Genomic DNA, 21,475 nt, shown 5'->3' with positions numbered 1-21,475 from the left:
GCCTGTAGGAAAACCGTTCATATTTCATAGACGGAAACGTATCGGGAATAAAGTACCCCGAGGTGAGCCGTGAAGGCAGAGAAATGTGCGGCCCAAGATTTATCGGCCAGCCGAATTCGGGCCGTGCCTACGAATTCCCTGAGAGAGAAATCCAGCGGCCGTTGCTCGCAACTTGCTCGAAGAGCTACGGCAGAACTGCTCGACGGGAGAAGCATGCGAGGCGTATGATTTTTAAACCACCGGGAAATTGGCCGGCGAAACAATGCAGGGTTAACCGAAGGGAAATCGGCGGTTCGATCGCCAAAAGTGGGTCGGTCCCCGTGGATCCTTCCGCGCGATCTTCCGCGTTTCCTCCGGTTTTTAGCGGCTCGCGAGCTCTCTCATGAATTTAAATCGCCCGGATAAAAACGGAATATATTCGCCGACGGTGCTCGAATTAACGTTGCGATTTTCTATTCCGACCACGCGGTAATAACTTGAAGCACACCGCTACGCTCGGCTCAGCCCGGCGCCTCTCCGTGCGATTAACTTCTTCCGGGTTAAGAGTCCCGGTCTCCCGCCAGAATTTATTCCTCGCCGAGTTTCCGGCGAAAGGCGCGCTTCGAAACTGAGCTGCTGAGATACGTGCCGGCGTCGTTAGCCCGTCGATACTGTCGCCGGGATCTCGGCTCAAACGAAACTGAACCTCGGAGGACGGTTTTCGCTGATCAGAGTTCGAAAATGCACGAAGGATTCCGCTGCAGCGAGGAACTGGGGTAGTGGAGCCAATTACTGCATCCTTCGTTTATTCGCAAGAATAATTAACTTTGTATTTATCGTATAAGACACGTTACATTTTATATTATATTTTATTTAAAGCAATCAATTGTTTGTTGAAATTAAACATATAAAAGACGGGAGTTCTTAAAATACCACAAAAATCTTATTCAATTTTTTGATACCGAATTCGCGAGATTTTCTGCGAGACTCGTGCAGAAAGTTAAGGAATTTTACTGGACGAACGAAGATCGCGATATTCAGTAAAATAAATCGAGATTACGGAAAAGCAAAGCAGTGATTATTTATTGGAATTTTCGTTTTTAGCATTAACTGCAATAATTGGACTTCGCGGGACAACGCGCGCCACGCCTCGCGACGCGGTTAAATTTCGAGTATAGTTGGCTGGCATGATTACTCGAACGAATCGGGTCGAGATGACGTATCTTCGATCGGCGATTTAGTGAATACGTCGAAGCACGAAAGCTCGAAAAAGCTTGCGTATGCTTTAGATTAAACGGTCGAAGTTCATTGCCACGAACGCGCGGTGTTCCGATTTCGTGGACATTCAGGACAAATGTCGCGACTTCTAAATGTATTTCCAACCAAGTTCATTAAAGTCTCGCTAATTGATGCTCAGATTGTGCACAAAAATGGATAATTTGGAAAAAGGCGATACCGATTGCCAACAATTATTAAAAAATGAGCCGCAAGGCTCGAATAATCGTATCACCTGCTGTTCAAAATTGTTCATTTTTGTGCACAATCTGAGCGTCAATTAGGGAGACATTACTATACCGTGATATTCTTTTTAATATTTTGTTAAAGATACATTAATTTACCCAAAGAAAATATATGATTTCATACAAAAATTGTACCATCTTCATTTTTTTTTTAACGAATAAAAGGGTTTACGGAAATTTTCATTAGCAACATTTATTATTATCCGAATACTGAATAATTTGTTCAACAATTTAATTTAACGTCAACATCGAGTTTAATATGTGCGAGAATAACGTAGAAAAAAATCATGAACACGTTCTTTTTTATACCTTATCCATACTAAAATCTAAACTTAAGCTATTAGTTTAAAGATAATAAAGCATTAATGGCACCTTATGAAAATCAAATTGAGGGAACAAAACATTTTGTGCATTGATTTTCGATATAAACGTAACGGTCTCAATTTTAACAAAGAAAAAAAAATGGATGTATTCCGTTAAAAGTTAGTAATATTGAAAGCTACGTTCGGTTACTAATATTTTATCATGGAAAAATGATGAGAGCTGACAATCCGAATCTCTTGTCTTTCGTTAATTGAGCGAAACGCTGTGGACCGTATCGATTCCAATTTATTCCATCGAAGATTCCAATGGTCCGTACCGTTCTTTAAGAGATATCGAAGTGAAGTCGCCGTAAAACTGTGGACCTTCAGCCTGCTTTTGTTAATCTAACGAAGTAGGAAGGTCCTTGGAGGATCGTTTAATTTTCCTGGAACTCGGCTTCCGGCGACGACCGCAAGAAAAGAGTAAAGAGCCCGTGAGATCCTCGATAATAGCGACAAGATTTGTCAGAGCCTGGAAAAAAACGGGTTCGGTTAGAAACAGCGAAGAACAGGAAAGACGACAGAGGGTCGGATCTATTAATTTGAGAAATAGATTTTCTGCGAGCTGACTGCGGTGGCCATTGGGGCCGGAAACTTGTCCCATAATGGTACCTGCTACGGCCCCTCCGAACGAGAGCAAAGCGCCACGTGCGCTCTCGTTTGCCGCGACCGATTTCCAACAGTTTCGTCGATATTAAACGAAGTAGCCGTGCATCTTCGGTGCAATCCTGTGGTGAAAACCTACGCGCAGTCCGACCGAATTGATGAATTTTTGGCAATAATCGAAATACTCTCATAGATGACCAAGCGCTGATACGTATTTGCGAAATGTTAAATTAGTAATTGAAATTTGACTTAAAAAAAACATTGGTCGCTACTTTCTGATTTGGTATATTTTGCTTCGGTATTCTCAGATTCACTTATGCCGAGGACCGTAACAAATTCTTGATTAATTTGAACTTTCATTTTTATCCGATTGTTCAATTTCGAAACAATCTTTATCAGCCTTTTTTGACTCGTTTTTCGATGTACGAATTTCTCTGAAGAAAGATGAGTAATATCCGGCATAGCAGCTTGTCGCGGAAAAAGTGATATAGCTATGTAATTTTAGTATATATTATATGTATGTACATCTAAAAAAAATAATTTATTATATATCTAATATATATTATATATCTCATTTTAACATATAATATATATCTAATACATTTATAAAACATGTTCTTGATTAAAATCAATCGAAACTAAAGGATAGTTTGAGTTTCATTTTAATTCAACTTTTTAAGAAGTCTCGAAGTGTGTAAACCAGGGGTGTCAAACTCACAAGCTAACTTGGGCCAAATAAACAATGAAACAATGCTTAACTTTAGATGGGCCGCAAAAAAAAATCAATGTTCATAGAAACAAATATTTTTATTTTGACTAGTATATTGTAATAAACTAATAAAACTTATAGTTATTAATAATAGATTAATTAATAAACTAATAAAAATTAATATAAAGTTAAATTATTGTTTACGTCCTGATACTTGACATCAAAAATGTTCATCTCGGGCCGCGAGTTTGACACCCCTGGTGTAAACTAACATTATGCATACTTTTCTCGAAATTATTTATTCATTTAAGATACTACAGTGAACATTATTATAACTTGAAAAAACGAGACTTTTCTTACATTTTTCAATATCAAAATTTAAAAGAAAGGTACTTTAGTCATTCTACAGTGAACCAGTCCCTCAAACATTTGCAAACAAACTCGAGTCACCAGTTAGAAAAAAGTTTTAAAAGATGCGCGGACCCTTTCGCCCTTACCGTAGCTTACTCATCGATTGATGATAACACCGAACAATTAATTCAAAATCAGACGACAATTCGCTCATTTCCGTGCACAGCGGGCCGCGGTGTGCTGCGGCGCAAAGACCGGCCAATAAGCCGGAAGGGGCTGCAATCTTTTCCGCATCGCGCCGAGCGGAGATAAATTGGGCTCCGGTGACAAAACCGCGTAGCTTGTTCGCGGGTATCTGATACCGTGACGAGACATGTCGTTCGCTCGTCTCTCCGTGGAGAGAGCTCCGCTTATCGGGGCGTTCCTCTTAGCTTCTTTAGCGAGAACCGTGGGCGGACGTTGGCCTCGGGACCGCCGCGGAAATCTCTCGTTTCTATGCGGCCCGTTTCGCCGCGCCGGGAAAGAATGTATCTCGGGACCCCGTTGCTCGAACGAACCCCCGAAGGAGTCGACTGGCCAACTAGCAGGGCCAACAAAGGGGCTCGCGACATTCGGCCCCGAGAACAATGTTTCGCGTAACACCGTGAAGGTTAACGAGCCGTGGCACGTTTGCTTAGCTGGCAGTCTCCTCCCTCGCGGACGCGTTTCATCGCCGGAACGGTCGGGAGTCGCGTTCGAGTTTCCGACAAATCTCGTTCCAAGAGTCTCGATGTATATTTTCGATTTATAGGTTTCCGATGAACCGAGGGCTAATAATTTACCTTTCATACTCCCGTGCATACTATGCATGCGCTGGTACAGTAACGGACAAAAGTGCGGTAGAAGTGACCGGTGTCTTATTTCCGTTTATTCGCAAACTGTTGAAACTGTGAAGATTCTTTGCACTCGAGCGGCGAGTCTGAGACGCCACTAGAAGTTGTTATATCATTCTTCATTTAGTAATTGTAACAGTACCAGATTTGTTGTATTTTTAAAAACTGTTAAAATTGCCATTATTGTACTTGGCACAATATCAGACGCATAAACTGCACTGAATCGTGTGAAATAAAAATACTGCAGATCAGAATGCGTCTTTTGGATTTCGAATTAAAATAGCTTCGGGGTTGATACAACAAATTTAATATTTTTCCTTTATGTGGTAATTATTAAAGCAATCACCTACATAATCGTTAATCCTTTGTGCTCGACTGGTGACCCCGAGGCGCCACTAAAAAAATGTTTTGTCCTTACATCAAGAAAATTTAGATTTGAAAAATTGTTAAAAGTACAACTGTTGTGTAAGTCACAAGACTCAATTTCGCACGCATGAAATGCGCCCTGTCATATAAAATAGAGACAGCGTAGATCAGAAATATCATTTTAGATTTAGAATTAAAATGGTTTCGAGTGCAAAGGATTAATACTAGAACCAGTGAAAATGAAAATTTTAAAATTTTTAAAATTTCTGATACTACAAAATTATTCCTGCCAGCAATTTTTATCCGAATGTCATTCAAGCACATGTTACATTAAAATGAAGCATATTATTGTATATTATATAAATTGCCAACGTCAATCGCAAGATCCACAAGAGCCGCACAATTTTATTACTTACAACATTTATATCTATTCTTAACCATTCGAACGAGTTTGTCAATGACGCGATAGTGTTTTCAAATAGTTTAAATAATTTCGCTGTCTCGCATTCGACGTACCGATTTCTGTCGCAAACGCGTAAAGCCCGCGGGGTCTATTTATGTCCGTTACTGTACCCGCGGTCTTTTGTCTGCGCCGTTTTAAATCGAAACCAGCGGATGGGCCGTCATACGGTAGAAAAATCCGTGGGACGGTCGATAGGTCAGAGGTCGGAAGCTTTCAATCCGGACTGTGCGAGCGACATGGAAAAGTGCTTGACGGATTCCGTCGGTGGGCTGCATCGCAGACGGTGCAATATGCACGGCCGAGCGCACCGGAAGCCGCGAGCGGCAAAGAAATTGATCGGAGTATTTCTCATCGGAACGGGGTGCCGTTCGAGATACGGAGAAAGGCCCGTGGTCGATCGGCCGCGGCTCAGATCCCGGTTCTCCCCGATCAAACGTGTTATCGTTCCTTGGTGCGTCGCTGTAGGGGCTGCAGTCACCGGAAACAACGCGGCTTCTCGACCCGCGACGGGGCTGTTTGCGAACAATAAATATCCGGCAGAAGACGAAACGGTTTTCTCGGGAACGAGACGCAATTTACGCGGGCGCTGTTTGCTCTCGGCGCTGCTAGGCGCGCGTGTCTCGCGACGAGAAGCGACGAGAGAGGGTCTCGTGCCGAGTGGAAAATGTAAACTCCGAGCGGGCGCGGCCCGGCCGAGCCGACGAGCCGTCACGAGGGTCGTTACGATCTTGAAGCGACTCCGAGGGGTTCAGTCGGCTGGAATTTCATGGCGCGAAACCTGATGAGATCGTCGCCCGGATTGCTGACATCCTATCGCCCTCTGAAATTCTAATCCGGTAACTAAACTGCACCCCACCGCCGACGCGTCTTCGCCGCGGTTCAACCCTTATGTGGGCTACCAAAGTTTTTACGGTTGTTCGACAACCGGCCACCTATCCGGTTACCCAATCTGTTTTATTCCGAAACTTTAATTATACGGCAATTTTGTCGGTTTTATAATTTTTCTGATGTTCATCATTTTCCTCCACGATGGTTCGGTAAAAGCTGTTTCAAAAAGATCAAGCGAATGACACGCATTAAGTGCGATTTGTTATGGATGTACAGTCGATAATACGTACATATACATGTGTATATACAGTAGATAATATATACATATATATATTTTATTAAATTCACACACAGTCTTTAGGCTGAGAAAATGGCTTGGCTAGCACAAAATATTTTTGTACACCGACATCCTGTGTACTTCAATTTACAACTAATTGTCCTACTATTGTTGTTATTATTGCTAATTACATTTTAAATTAATTAATTATTGAATCGTGCTCGCCGAGCCGCAGCGAGAACAGAACACCGGGTGTTCTGCACAGTGATCCACAACATTTTATCGCGTCCGTCGAAAATCTCTAATTTACGAGCGATACACGAAACGTCGCGCGTTTTGTTAACGCTGCCTTCACCCGCGTCCACATTGTAACTTTTCTGTTCGAGACGGTTTTACGAGAATTTATTTGACCCGCGAGCGATTAACACAGATTGGCCCGCGGGGAACGGACGGAAAACCGGTCGACACTGTCAGATACGTTTGATTAATGCCTCCGGATTTCGGAATCGCTTAAATTTTTGATACCATTAGTTGCGACCGCCCCCCCCCCTTCACCGGCTATAAGAAATTGACAAGACTAACGAGGAAACTGTCGTTTGCCCGCGATAAGACAGAGAGGGTCCTCGATCGCTTCTCCGAAATGAAACCTTGTCACGAGATCGGGGAACGAGGAGCGAGTCTCCCGACGAAGTAATATTATTCTTTATTTCGTGCGATCGTGTCGTTAAAATTGAAACATCTGACCAGAACTCGGATGCGAGGCAGAAAGAGAGAGAGAGAGAGAGAGAGAGAGAGAGAGAGAGAAAGAAAGAAAGAGAAAAAGAAAAAAAGACAGAAAAGAGAAAGAGAGAGAGAGAGAGAGGGAGAGAGAAAGAAAGAAAGAAAGAGAAAAAGAAAAAGAGAGAAAAAGAAAGAAAAAGAAAAAGAGAGAAAAAGAAAAAGAGAGAGAAGAAGAAAGAAAAAGAGAAAAAAAGAAAGAAAAAGAGAAAAAAAGAAATAAAAAGAAAAAGAGAGAAAAAGAAAAAGAGAGAGAAAAAGAAAAAGAGAGAGAAGAAGAAAGAAAAAGAAAAAAGAAAGAAAAAGAAAAAGGGAGAGAAAAAGGAAAAGAGAGAGAAGAAGAAAGAAAAAGAAAAAAAGAGAGAAAAAATGAAAGAAAAAGAAAAAGAGAGAGAAAACGAGTAAAAAGAAAGAGAGAGAGATAGAGTAGCTGCATTTTGGGCCACCGCGAAGCGAGGCGGCCTTCGGTGTTCTGGTTCTTAAGCCGGGTCTCGCGTGCTTCCGTTAATTATTTCCCATTGCAAAATAAGTTGTCGGATTCCCGGCAAAGTTGGCGTCCCATCTAAAGTCCCTCGAAGAATTCGCCCAGCTGAATGGACATTCTTCCGCGATTAGTTCGACGGGGCTCGAGGCATGCGAAATTAACGCGTTGGAGGTTAACGGGTTAATTGGCGAACAGCGGAGACGGGATTTAAGATTATCCATATGTAAACAGGGGCTTGAAACCGGGGTTGATTTCTCGATGTCGGTATTGCATAATTAACACAATAGTGTCCGTGCAACATATTAATAACTATACTGCGGATTTTACGCATTTATGGCAAAAATCAGTGGCTGAAATATAAGATTGCGGAGACATAAGAAGAATTAAATCATTTGATTACGCTGCTTTTAACTTACCAAAATTACTAAAAGAAACAAAATTTATTTTTATTTGATTTCTGTGTCCTTTACAATTTCCTTCCAAGCTTTCTATCTCACATAAAGATCCGCAGTCTAATAATAACTTTCGCGCAGCCGGCATATTTTAAGGTCGCGTCGCGTCGCTTTACAAAAATGGATACAACTTTTAAAATATCAGACAGTTAAATAAAATTACAAGATATGCTGCTTCGTTCCAAATAGATTTTATTTAGATTCAATTCAACGCAGTGACATAAAAATTGCAAGAAATCCAAGAAAAATACAATCTTGCTACCCCCATAAGGCAACAAATATCGATCACTTTTAACTCACTGTTAACTCGGTTAGCATTGAACAAATTCGAGAAAAGGATGATCAGCCATCGTGGAGAGATTGAATCGTTATCTCTCGATGATCGATCGAAGAGCAAAAGGTGCTAATTTCGGGAGAACGTGGTTTCGCGGATGGTCGCGGAGCAGTTGTCGATTTGCGAGCGTCTTTGACCCAGTTCCAGAATGTGAGAGCAACATAACGTAACGTAACGGAACGAAACGAAACGAAAGCGAAGGTCTCACGATGCGGAAGAAGATGGCCGCCCGGCGCCGGGCTCATCGATTCCCGCAGTTTCCGGGCACACGGAAAAACAAGCGGAATCGGGGTCATTACACCGCTTATCTTAACGATCCCCGGCAAGAATACCGACGGAAAAACTGTCGTCGAGGCGATAAAGAACCCCACCAAGTTTCGAGCATTATTCTCTCCCCGGTGACACCGGTAATTGGAGCCAAAGTCAATTCCCGGAGATGTCCGCGAATTGTTCCCAGTTACGGGACGAATTACGACGTGATTTTCCTGCGCGATCGGGTTCGGTCACGGTCGATTGATTTCCGGCTTTCCCTTTCACCTCGTTTCCGGAACCCCATCCGGCTCCGTCTTCCGCGTCCGATCGAACCGTTTCGACGATTCGCTCGCCGTTCGGATACATTATTCATAGGTTCACGGACGATTCGGGTGTATCGTAATCGGATAGAACAATCTGTTTGACGAATCTGGAACGATCTGACGCGGTTCGCTACGCTGCGACGCGTTCCGCTGCTATTCGTTTTACCATCGACAATCGACAAATTACTTCGGAGACCGCATTACTCGATACGTTGTTCGACGCGTATTCACGACGGAAGGATTTCCCGGGGATTGACTAATTAATCGAATTATTGTTCGCTACGGCATCCTGTAAACGCGTTTCGCATATTGTTAACCTCCCGCGTTTCAACAACGAGTCGAACTGAAGGCGACGAATATTTCATGCGTAATCTACTACACGCGCGACCGTTCGTGCGTGTTCATTTCTTTCAACCGTGAACTAGCGTGACTTTAAGTTAAGTTAACTTTTTAGTTCTCGATTTAATTTCACTTATTTGTTCGCGCGGGTAAACGTCTATTTTTATAATAACAGAACAAAAATAAGAGTAATTAATAAGAAGAACTTATACTTGTTGACAATCGGCGACTATAAAAACGAGCCGCGAGGTTCGAATAATCGTGTCTCTTCCCAAATCGTCTACTTTTGTTTGATGATTAATTAGAGAGAATTTACGGTATTTAGATTGAAAAAGAATCAACGAAGCAGCAAATTAAATAACAATGATCTTTGCAAGATGGACTTGATATGCTGTGATCAATAGTGGCCCCATATGAAAAAAGTCCCATAACTGTGTTGACATACAGAAAGCTTCCTGAGGTCATTTCAAGCAACTTTTTCCTTAGCAAAAATACAATCCGCAGCCTTGTTTGCGAGTTATTAACGAAAAACACTGACCAATGAGAGAGGCGAGATCGGTTATCGCGCGGCGGACGAGCCAACGAGCGTGCGAAGCCCAGTTCCGCTGATTGGCTCGGCCGCTCCGCGCCAGCAATGACCTCGCCACTCATTGGACGCTGTTTTTCGTTAATAACTCGTAAACGAAGCCGCGGATTGTATTTTCGCTGAGGAAAAAGTTGCTTGAAACGACCCCACGAATCACCCCTTCCCGGGTATTAACATAATTATGGGTCATCCTGTATAAATGAAATCGCAGCCGGAGGGGTAAACGCGGAAGTAAATGGTAGGAGTCGATGGAAAATATGGAAGACGCAGAGTGAGAGACGAACGAAAAGATAACAAAGTTGCGCCGACGACACGCAAATAAAGGGAACAGTATAAACAGCATGGCATCGAACGGAGAACGAAGAAAAACAAAGTCGTAATAACGATTGTGAATTATTCGTGGCTCCTGCGTTGCTTTCCGCGACGAACCTTTAGGGTCGATTCACATCTACATGCCAGGCTCTGGCCGTGTTCCAAGCCTGTTCGAGGCCGAATCTTTCTTACATTTGATTTACATTGGAGTGTTGTTCAAACTACCCGTGCCGGGCTCGCAACGTGCCAGGCCGCCCTGCAATTCATAATTCAGGCTTGCTTCGCTCGTAATCGAAGCAAAGCGAGACGGAATTACGGAACTGGTACGATGTGGACAGAGCGCGCAATCTTTCGTTCTAACATTGCAGGCAATATATCCGGGAAAGCATTTCGACTCGATAACGTATGCAAAAAAAGGAATCAATGAAGGCTAGACGGTGGCTCGGCATCTGGAGACCATCTATGGGTCATAATTTAATAAAATGTTAAAATCTAAAGAAAGTAACGGCTTTTCAGAGAAACTGGTTGGTATTGTTTGACGAACAAATGTGGCCGAAAGGGAATTTCCTAATTCCTTTCGGCTTTCAATTCGTAGTGTTACCACATTTTTCAAAAAAATATAACTGTATTGTTCAAGACATTTTAAAGAATAATGTTTTACACATGTGCTAAGTATGATACAGCTATACGAGTATAATAAGCATTTATTTAACTTTTATTTCATCTAATGAAACAGCGCATGTTATTTTGTTGCAAATTTATAAATCAGACATAAGCATGACGCAACTTTGGCATAACCCTGACATAACTTTGGCATGACTTTGACATAACCCTGACATAATCCTCAAATAACTTTGGCATAATCCTGACATAACTCTAGCATAACTTTCAGCATAACTTTGGCATAACTTTGGGTGTTTAAACTACAAAAATAAAAATTTTGTGTAGGATGACGTTTTATTGATTTTCTAAAATATTTAAGTTAAATATTAATATGGAAAGTATATTTATATTTTTCATAAAGATCATTATAATCTTACAAAAATTATATCGTGTTTGGTCTTATTTCGATCAGAAAAAGCTCACAATTGCATTGGTAAATCCGAAAAAGATAAATTTGAACTCCGAATCTTGGTCCTGCCTGCACCATACTCGCATAACTCTGACATAATTTTGGCATAACACTGTGACGTAACTTTGGCATAATTTTGAGTGTTTAAACTACAAAAAAAAAATGTTGTGTAGGATGACGTTTTATTGGTTTTCTAAAATATTTAAGTTAATACTAATATGGAAAGTATATTTATATTTTTCATAAAGATCATTATAATATCTTACAAAAATTATATCGTATTTGGTCTTATTTTGATCAGAAAAAGCTCTCAATTGGTAAATCCGGAGAAGATAAAGTTGAACCCCAAACCTCGGTCCTGCCTGCAGCATACTCGCACATCTAACGTGAACACTCTCAATCGAGCACGCTGCTAGCACCTAGATGTGCATCGACCCTTATTGTTGAAGTAACGTATAGAAAATTCGCGTTACGCTTTTAAGCTAATTGGAAAACGAAGCTCCGGGATATGTAGAGCCCGATAAAATGTATTGCGGTCTGCTTGTCAACGTCAATGGGACGAACGTCGCTCGCAAAGCAAGTCTTTTCCGTTTCAATCAGCGTCGCCGACGACAGGCCACGCTTATTGGCGGGATGAATGTTTGACGAGACGAATCGAGCCCGTTCGCGCGGGGAGGCGCTCGAAATTGTCGCCGACGATATAACCGATCCGTGAAAAAATATTGTAATGGTCGCGTAATGGGAAAAGTATTATCGAGTTATCGAGCACTCCGCGGCAATCAAAGTCTGTTTGCTTTTTCATTTGCGCCGCTTGCCGCCCCCGTCCGATCCAATCGAAACAGAGATCTCACCCGCAAGCGAAATATTGCCGATCCTGGTTAATTGACCGGGCCGATTCATTCAGAAATTTAATTGTTCGATTTATGGTCCCGGTATAGAAGGGCCGTGAGTGGGCCGTTACTTCCAGCCAGAATCATTCTCGCGGCCGTTTGGCGGAAGCAGGTTAATTGCGAAATTATGTAGGGAAACGAAAGCCAGTTCCCTCTGCTGCACCGCCAAAATACCTCATACTCGGCGAAAACTTAGCCGCGGAACTTGCCACGGATTAGACGGGCGTTAGGCTAAGATTTATGTTAACAGTCGCTTTTTAGCCCTCGACCGGTTATTAGCCCCGTCTGAAGATAAGTCCGTCGATAAAGCTCATCCACGCCGTATACCTTCATTACGCTTATTTTATTTCGCCTTAGAATCGCCGGCTTAAAACCGATATTGCACTAATAAGGCCGTACCGAAACCGGAATAACGCCGAAATGCACGAATGTCGAAATTACTGCAACGCCGAAATGTTTTAACGAATTGACGGCCGCGCCGAGAACATCTCAAAATATTTCATGTAATTAAAAAGCATTTTAATCACAATTAAATTAAACTTGCAAAGCAAACTTGTATGGCATCGATTACTATTTCAACATTCTTACCTCTTGCGAATCTTGATGAAATTGAGAAACTTTTATGGATCAGCAGAGAAATTAAATTTTAAATCATTTCCCGAAATAAGTACCCGAAAATCGTTGCGATAACGAAACCAACGTGAATATCCGTATTTTTTCGGTTTCTCTTTTGTTAACCAGTTAGCTGTTTTTGACAGGTATGCTCGCGAAGAATTGGCAATACTTTCTGTTACGACTAGACTGCGGATCTTTGTGCGAAATAAAAATTTCCCTCGTCGATTATAAAGAGCAACTGTTGAATAAACAAGTATTTCTTCTTCTATTTTTAAATTCTTCTTCTGTTTTCAATACTTTGTGTTTCGTTTACCGTTTTATTGTAAATGCATAAAGTCCACAGTCTAGTTATGCGAAACTCGTCATGCGAAAAATGCTAGTTGTTTAAATTACACTTTTACTGAAAATTAAGATATATTCCTAAATTTGATGATGTTTGCAATATTTGGAGGCCAAGGCGAAGTAAAACGAACGAATACAAAAATATGAATGATTATTATGGAGAAACTATATGTTTATAGTGTCTGGGTTAGGAAGTACAAGTATTCAAATGAATCTTTATGCGAAATAAAAATTCTGGTCTACACCAATAATACAAAAAAAAAAGAAGAGTTAAATAAGAATGTACATCCTCGTTCAATAGTTTCAGTGAATTTCTATTTTTCCATAAATTCATAAAATCCACAGTCCAATAATACAATATGTACTCGACGTTATTAACTCAACAATATTTATCTATTTGTTTATATACAGAGGAAAAAAAATGTATTTGATAAAACAGATTTATAAAAATTTGCCCGAACGGACGAAACAGTCCCGCGGAGAATAAATAACCGTCACCCGCGACAGGAAATTCTACAGAAACCGATACGCTAATTGACAACGCGACTTGGCAACTGTAAATTTCCAGAGAGCTTCGTAATTACGGTAGTAGTTCGTAAACGCGTCCGAAATGTTAACGAAATTCTCTCTTTTCGGTTGTAAGAGACCTACCTGCCGAATAATGTCGAGTCCGACGGGGCACCCCCGTCGCCCCACACCCCCTCATTCGCTACAATAAAAGCCAGCTGGCATAGTAATAAACGTCGTTACTCTTCTCGTCGCCGGGCTCGCTCGGTTTCCAGGTCCCAATGGACGGTCGATGAATCGTAGTCGATTTCCAGGTCCCAATGAACCGTAGTTTATAGCACCTATTGTGCTCGGCGAAGGGGAGGATCGGCTGCCAATCGACTTTGCCCGAGCCTCGGATCACGAAATCGTAAGCAAGGGTCGTTTATGGGGGGTTCGTATTGTGACCCTCCCAGGTAGGGCTCGTAATTACCTCCTTTTCCGGTAAACTTGCGGATAAAATTAGTGTGCAAGCAGGCAAAGGACCTCGAAGCCAAGGCTTCGTCCGAGATACCTCTGCGAGCCACCTCGAACGGTGAATCCGTTTTGACTACGGAATGCAGACGCATCATTTGGATCCTAATTTCCCAGAAACTAGTTTCCATGATTACATAGACGGAACGAGCGCGTTCATGCGCGTACGAAGGCGAATCTATGGGATCGATCGATCGGCTTGTGTGCGCGTCCAATGGAACGGGTTTTATGGGGGAAGCTCGCAAGGATACAAAACAGAGTGGTTTTTACGGGCAGCGAGCAGCTCCCACGCTGCTCTGATTACAGGCTGCTGCGTCACACGCTCGAAGGACAACGCGGATCTGTGCCAATTCACGCGGCTCGTTAGCCAGCCCGCGAATTTCACGCGAATTGGCTGCCGACAATCGAAATTTCGCGGCATTTCATTTGCCGACGCGATCCTTGTTTCTGGAGGAATTCGGCTGTCCGAAATTCAATTGCCGTTGTTCCGCCAGATGTTTCGAAATGCTAACGCCGAAGAGCGTTTTCTTTTCTGCTTTCTTCGCATTTCTATCTTTCTTTCTTTCTTTCTTTCTTTCTCTTTTTCTTTCTTTCTTTCTTTCTTTCTTTATTTATTTATTTATTTATTGAAATAACGATCTCAAGTCCAATGCAACATATAGAGAATGAAGACATTGAAAGGAATGTACTACCCCCTGCAAAAATTATTTGAATAACTTTTTAATTTTACCATTTCTTAGAATCACAAAAAAGATTTAAGAACCTTCGTTTTTTAACTTTCTTGTCCGAGCCTGGAACGAAAATTTAAAAAATGCGCCTTGTAGACGTCATATATATTATATATATATTAGTTATAATATTTATAAGTTATACCTGGAATCTTTTCCATCAGTTAAATAAATTAAATTAGATTAAATTAAATAATGAAAGAACATTATAACGTCTTAAGAACACGAGGATGGCGGAAGATACCGATTATCACGAGCAACTTCTCTCGAAACAGAGATTTCGCCGAGGATCCGTACAACGATAATTTATCTGGAAATGAAATTTCAAACGAACGATCTTCGGGGCGAAAGTGAAGGAGATTACGGTTGAACGAGGGGCCGAAAGAAAATCCTCGAGCGACGTGCAAACGAGTGCGCGAACTGCGCGAACAGTTCGAAACTGCTTGAACTGTTGGAACTTGCAGCGAAAGCAGTCGGTTCTGCAGAGATACGTTACGTAAATCGAATCCGCGCAGATTAGACGAATTCGCGGAAGAAGTCTGCGCGGAACTCGTAACAGTTCCTGATAGTGATTGCCCCGGGGCTGCCGCTGATTGATACGAATAATCGCGACCCTAAGTTGCCGCGGGTGCCCCACTTGCGTCATCCAGTTTCCGCCGCGCGAACGCCGCGCCGGTTTCGTTCGCTGTGAAATTTCTGACGCAAACAGATCGGTCGGATAAGCCGGCAAGTCGGGGGTGAAACACGTCCCTCGTCTGTTATTTACTTGCGCATACAATTCAATTAACCAACAGTACGTTGCCTTTGCTTATATCAATGGCACGCCTCGCGCGCTCCTGTTACCCTTTCGCTTTCCCGAACCTTCGCCGGCCTCGTGCTCGTTTTCGGTCGCACCTTTCGAAACTTGTACGAAAATCGAAAATACGATAATCCCGGTATGACGTTACACGGCTGCGTAAAAATACCTTAATCGTCGTTTTTTTTTCGTTTCCTCGATTCGATGTAATTTCCGATGTATTTCTAAGGGAAGCCCGTTCAAGCATGACTGCCAGTGATTTTCCAGTTAAAATTTCGAAGATACGCATTTTGATAGCATTTTTTACGGTGATTCGAATTATGTGCAAATTATTTGGTCAACTAATTTTATCGATGGCAAACAAATTTTGTTAAGATCGTTTTTTCGGTCATAAATTCGTAAAATTCGCCATCTGTAAGCGCAGTACCGTTATCGAAGCCGTAGCTGCCTCAAGTCTCGGACAATAAAAGTAATAAAAGACATTACCGTTTTAGTAATCCCTTTACGGTAAATCCCTGACTGGTTGCCTTAATGCGTTGCTGTACAGGCAATCGCCTGAGAAAAAAAGGGACGATCGGATGGTCCTTGTTTATTGGTGCCGGAGGACCATATTGAAATGCAAGGCAGTATTATATTATTTGGTCAACTAATTTTATCGATGGCAAACAAATTTTGTTAAGATCGTTTAAATTGATTATAAGATACAATGTCAGACGAGAATGTTTTTCCTGTTTTAATAATTTTGATAAGTTGGACGTAATGTAAAAATATTATCAAATTTTTCTTCCGTCGTTACAATTTTATTTTTCGATCCAGCCGTTTTTGTTGAAAAGCGCGGATAATCCGTACGATATTTACTACGTTTGCGAGTGGGAAACATACAATATTAAAATTCACAATATTATAGATAGACAAACGAATCATTGTTTCTTTTCTTGTGACCGCAGTCACGCTACATTTGATTAAACTAAAATATATCGATATTTTTGCATTAGGGTATAATATTATATGAGTATTTCTTATAGGTAAAATTAACGGGGCTTATATTACTAGACTACGGCTCTTTATGCAAAATAAAGACGATCGAAGTTAATTGTAAGAAATATGAATTATATGCAAATTTTGTTGACATTTTATCATAAATCGTCAATCATAATAAGTTGAAAATAATGTAACAATATTCCTTAAATTTTTCTTATGTCTTTTCAGTTTCGTACTGGTCCTATTCCTTTTCGCGCATAAATTCGTAAAATTCGCCATCCGTAAGCGCAGTACCGTTATCGAAGCCGTACCTGTCTCAAGTCTCGGACAATAAAAGTAATAAAAGACATTACCGTTTTAGTAATCCCTTTACGGTAAATCCCTGACTGGTTGCCTTAATGCGTTGCTGTACAGGCAATCGTCTGAGAAATTTGTCAAAACAGCTAACCAGGAAATTTCGAAAGGGACGATCGGATGGTCCCTGTTTATTGGTGCCGGAGGACCATATTGAAATGCAAGGCAGTATTATATTATTTGGTCAACTAATTTTATCGATGGCAAACAAATTTTGTTAAGATCGTTTAAATTGATTATAAGATACAATGTCAGACGAGAATGTTTTTCCTGTTTTAATAATTTTGACAAGTTGGACGTAACGTAAAAATATTATCAAATTTTTCTTCCGCCGTTACAATTTTATTTTTCGATCCAGCCGTTTTTGTTGAAAAACGCGGAAAATCCGTACGATATTTACTACGTTTGCGAGTGGGAAACATACAATATTAAAATTTACAATATTATAGATAGACAAACGAATCATTGTTTCTTTTCTTGTGACCGCAGTCACGCTACATTTGATTAAACTAAAATATATCGATATTTTTGCATTAGGGTATAATATTATATGAGTATTTTTTATAGGTAAAATTAACGGGGCTTATATTACTAGACTACGGCTCTTTATGCAAAATAAAGACGATCGAAGTTAATTGTAAGAAATATGAATTATATGCAAATTTTGTTGACATTTTATCATAAATCGTCAATCATAATAAGTTGAAAATAATGTAACAATATTCCTTAAATTTTTCTTATGTCTTTTCAGTTTCGTACTGGTCCTATTCCTTTTCGCGCATAAATTCGTAAAATTCGCCATCCGTAAGCGCAGTACCGTTATCGAAGCCGTAGCTGCCTCAAGTCTCGGACAATAAAAGTAATAAAAGACATTACCGTTTTAGTAATCCCTTTACGGTAAATCCCTGACTGGTTGCCTTAATGCGTTGCTGTACAGGCAATCGTCTGAGAAATTTGTCAAAACAGCTAACCAGGAAATTTCGAAAGGGACGATCGGATGGTCCCTGTTTATTGGTGCCGGAGGACCATATTGAAATGCAAGGCATATATTGGCGCGAGACAATCGAGTAATTCCGACGAGCCGGGGACAGGTAGGCGGGCATTGTGCGCCGCGTATACCGGCAGGGACCAACGGTACTCGTGACAATGGCCGAGTAGACCCACGTATCCGCCTTGCCCCAAGGCCGGCACTAAACGCGGATTATCGGACAGCGTCGACACTTTCGCCCTGACCCATCGGCATCGTAATTGCCTTAATGAGCTCGGATGCCACCCCGGATGAACCGGCGTAGAGAAACCGTTACTTTTCGCCGGTGCCGTACCTTGGCCGGCTATGGATTTCCCGTCAAGTCCTTGGGTTAATTTCATGGAAACCGTATGCGTCGCTGTCCACTTTTGTCCTCGTTTCCTTTGATTCGAAGCTCGCAACAGATTAGCCGAGGTAATTCGACGTCGTTGCCAGCCGTCCGAACGGTCCACGCATCGTTCATCTGGCCGGGAAATAATTGCCGCGACCTGCTCGACGATCAAACCCCGGAAAATTGCATTTCATTTCGCCCTTTCTCCGACGACGAACTCGTTCGCCCGATTTCCTCGAGCAGCCGCCGATTCAGTCGTAATTATTTGTTGTATGCGAGACCGAGATTGAACGTCCATGGTGCCTGTACTTTTCTAATCGAATCGAAAGGCTCGGCTGGGACCATTTATCGATCACTTGCACGATTTTTATGAGAAATTGATGATTCGTGTAGTTTCGAGGTCGATGAATTTCAATATGTTGTCCGAAGTGCAACATTCGTAATGGTAAATCGGACACTGATCACACGAGATATTAGTCTTATTATGCTATTAATTTTTAGAATGTTTGTTAAGATCCTTTTTAAGATATCTTTATTCAGAAATTTTTGTTAATATTTGTCGGTGTCTTTTCATTGAAAGGATTATTACTTGCGATGTAATAACATTTATTTTCGATTCCTGTTCCCTCGGGAGTTGACGAAGCTTTTCCGAGGGTAGACAAAGCTACATTTTATATAAAAATTATATACAAAATTTGTATATAATTTAAAATTATTTACAATTATATTATAATTTATATTAACCAAAGATGCAAAGATTATTTTATCTTGTTACACTGTTCTATGAATGGGACAAAGTGCACACTCTTTAAAAGAATTAAAAATAAAACAAGGAAACGCAGATAAAACTCATTGACGCTATGCATTCTTCTAGAATATTTCTTTGGAATATTTCAAAGCGGAATTAGAGATAGCTCGATCAATTGTTTTGCTATCTCATCCTAAACAAAAGCGTTTTGTTCTTCTTTTTTGTTTTTTCTATTCCACTTCCGAAACACGTGTAATGAATCGTAACATTGCCACGAGTTCACCGAGTGGTCCGATATCGGAAAGTTGCGCGTATTGAATTCCGCCGGACCATCCGGGCGATACGAATTATGTCACGGGGAGGAAGAAGGCCGGGGAAAGGGCGGAGAGACAGAAGTACCGTAATCTTCCTCGCGACCAGGAAAATCCTTCGTCGCTGTACCTTTTTCCCCCCATTGTTATTTAATCCGACGTTAAATTGCATTTGCCGCTGCGAGTTCGCCGATGCGCCGTCCTCCCCGGTCCCGGCTGCATTTTTATCCGCTGACCGGATATCTATTAAACGATGCAACCTTCGATGCGACGACGCGAGCCGGTTTTTTTTTCGCGTGCTCGACGGCGGAGCCGAGATTTGATCGGCAAATTATTTCCCGATATCCGCGGGGCCGGCCGAGCGAAATTGAATCGCTGTTTATCGGGAAACGGTGGGACAAACGAAGGATCAAATAATTATTGTAATGAGAGGAGAACACCAGGGACGCGCCACGCGCAAACGCCGGCGGAAATAAAGAGCGGCAGCTGAGAGAAAAATGTCACTGATTGTTTGGGAAACATCGATCGAACTCGCGCGGACCGGCCGGGCCGTGATTTAGAGAGTAAATTCGCGAAAAAGGCTCGAGCCCGAAGCTGTTCGGAATATTAAAAAAAAGCTATTGACAGAGCAAATATCAATAACGGCGAGCTGCGGTAGTCGGGACATTTGGAAAACGCGCGGTCGGGGACGGCCTACGCTTTACCTTTCGAATCCGCGAGGCGGATAAAAAGCGTTCGAACATTTTGCGGCCGGCAATCAACTTATCGAACGAACTCGTACGATGTTCCCGTGTTTCTTTGTGCGGTGGAATTCAAGCGATCACCGCCGGGTCGCAAAAGCTTCGCAGAATCCAACAGCGAGGACAGGCGTCCTCAACTCGTTCCAAAGCGGCCGGGCGATCGTCGACTCGCATCACTAGCGAGACGCGCGGGTTTCTCGAACGATATCAATGTCCCGGGGAATCCGATTAATTTCTGAGCAACGTCTCGCTTCCGACGTTAACCAGATATCCCGGTGTAATCCTATCACGTGCACCCCTTGCCACGGGGTCGCGGTAATTTTCACGTCTTCGAGAAGCGACGAGGAAAATTCCTCTAAATTGCGGTCGCCTCGCGTTCGTCCGAGTCATACAAGAGCAGCCGAAAAACATCAGAAAGTAGAAGGCTAACGTGATCAAGAATTTTACAACGATATCTACAGCAATTTTTACAGCAATTTTTACAACGCGTATCCATGAACGTAGGAATTCCCGGTTTCGCGGAAACGCGCGTCGACGTTCGGAGAATGCGGCGAAATTTCTTGCAGAGATATATAGCAATTTTACTCGCCGTTACAGTGATTCCATCGCACCGATTCGGATCCATCTCCTGTAAAGCTCGGCGTCGCGTAAAATGAATTGTTTACGACGCTGTTGATTTCTCGAATCGGCGAACAATAGACAAATCCGGACAATGTCTGATCGAGCTGCAGAGTGTTGCTCTATTTCTGATCGATACCGTTTCGTCCTAGTCGCGGATAACTCTGTAAGCGGAAATCTAGCGAGGCCCGGCTTCGGGGAAATCGTCGAGGAGCTCGCCCCGCAACGGGTTGCAACGCGGTGCAACGCGGTGCAAGGTCGCAGCCGCGTCGAGCGTTCCGCCGATCGCGATATTTGCATTCGGCGGGCACGGAATTTGCATGATCCCGCTATGCGATAGAATAGGGAGTCGATATTGATAAACACGGGACGCGGCAAGAATTTATGCCCGCGCCTTGGAAACAATTTCGGGAACGCGACTGTTACGCGGTTCGACGTTATGGTCGCGATTTTTATTCGGATTCTTATTAAAATGCAACTTTACTAGCGACGTAGGCGGCACGCGCGGAATAGAAATCAGCTGAATGAACGGCACGCGGGTGCACGGGGCCGGGAAACGAAAGGAAAACATCGGGCGAACATCGGGTAAACAATTCTTACGGGAATATTAATCACGAGCTAATGGGAGCGTTACCGGGGAACGGCGAATTGATTTGCTAAATTGAAAGTTCGTCGAAACGGAAGTACCGTTATTACTTATTAGTCGTATA

General features: G+C 42.2%; 1 protein-coding gene across 1 annotated transcript in view; it reads left to right on the top strand.

Moving 5' to 3' along the window:
* The window catches only part of LOC117221140 (uncharacterized), a 112,333-nt gene that overhangs the window by 84,439 nt on the left and 6,419 nt on the right, over window positions 1-21,475 (top strand). The gene's annotated exons all lie outside the window — the stretch shown is intronic.

Source organism: Megalopta genalis, chromosome 1 (genome assembly GCF_051020955.1).
Source record: "Megalopta genalis isolate 19385.01 chromosome 1, iyMegGena1_principal, whole genome shotgun sequence".
Classification (NCBI taxonomy): Eukaryota; Metazoa; Arthropoda; class Insecta; order Hymenoptera; family Halictidae; genus Megalopta; species Megalopta genalis.
Note: the sequence above shows the minus strand (reverse complement) of the source record. Positions and strands in the feature narration are given on the sequence as shown.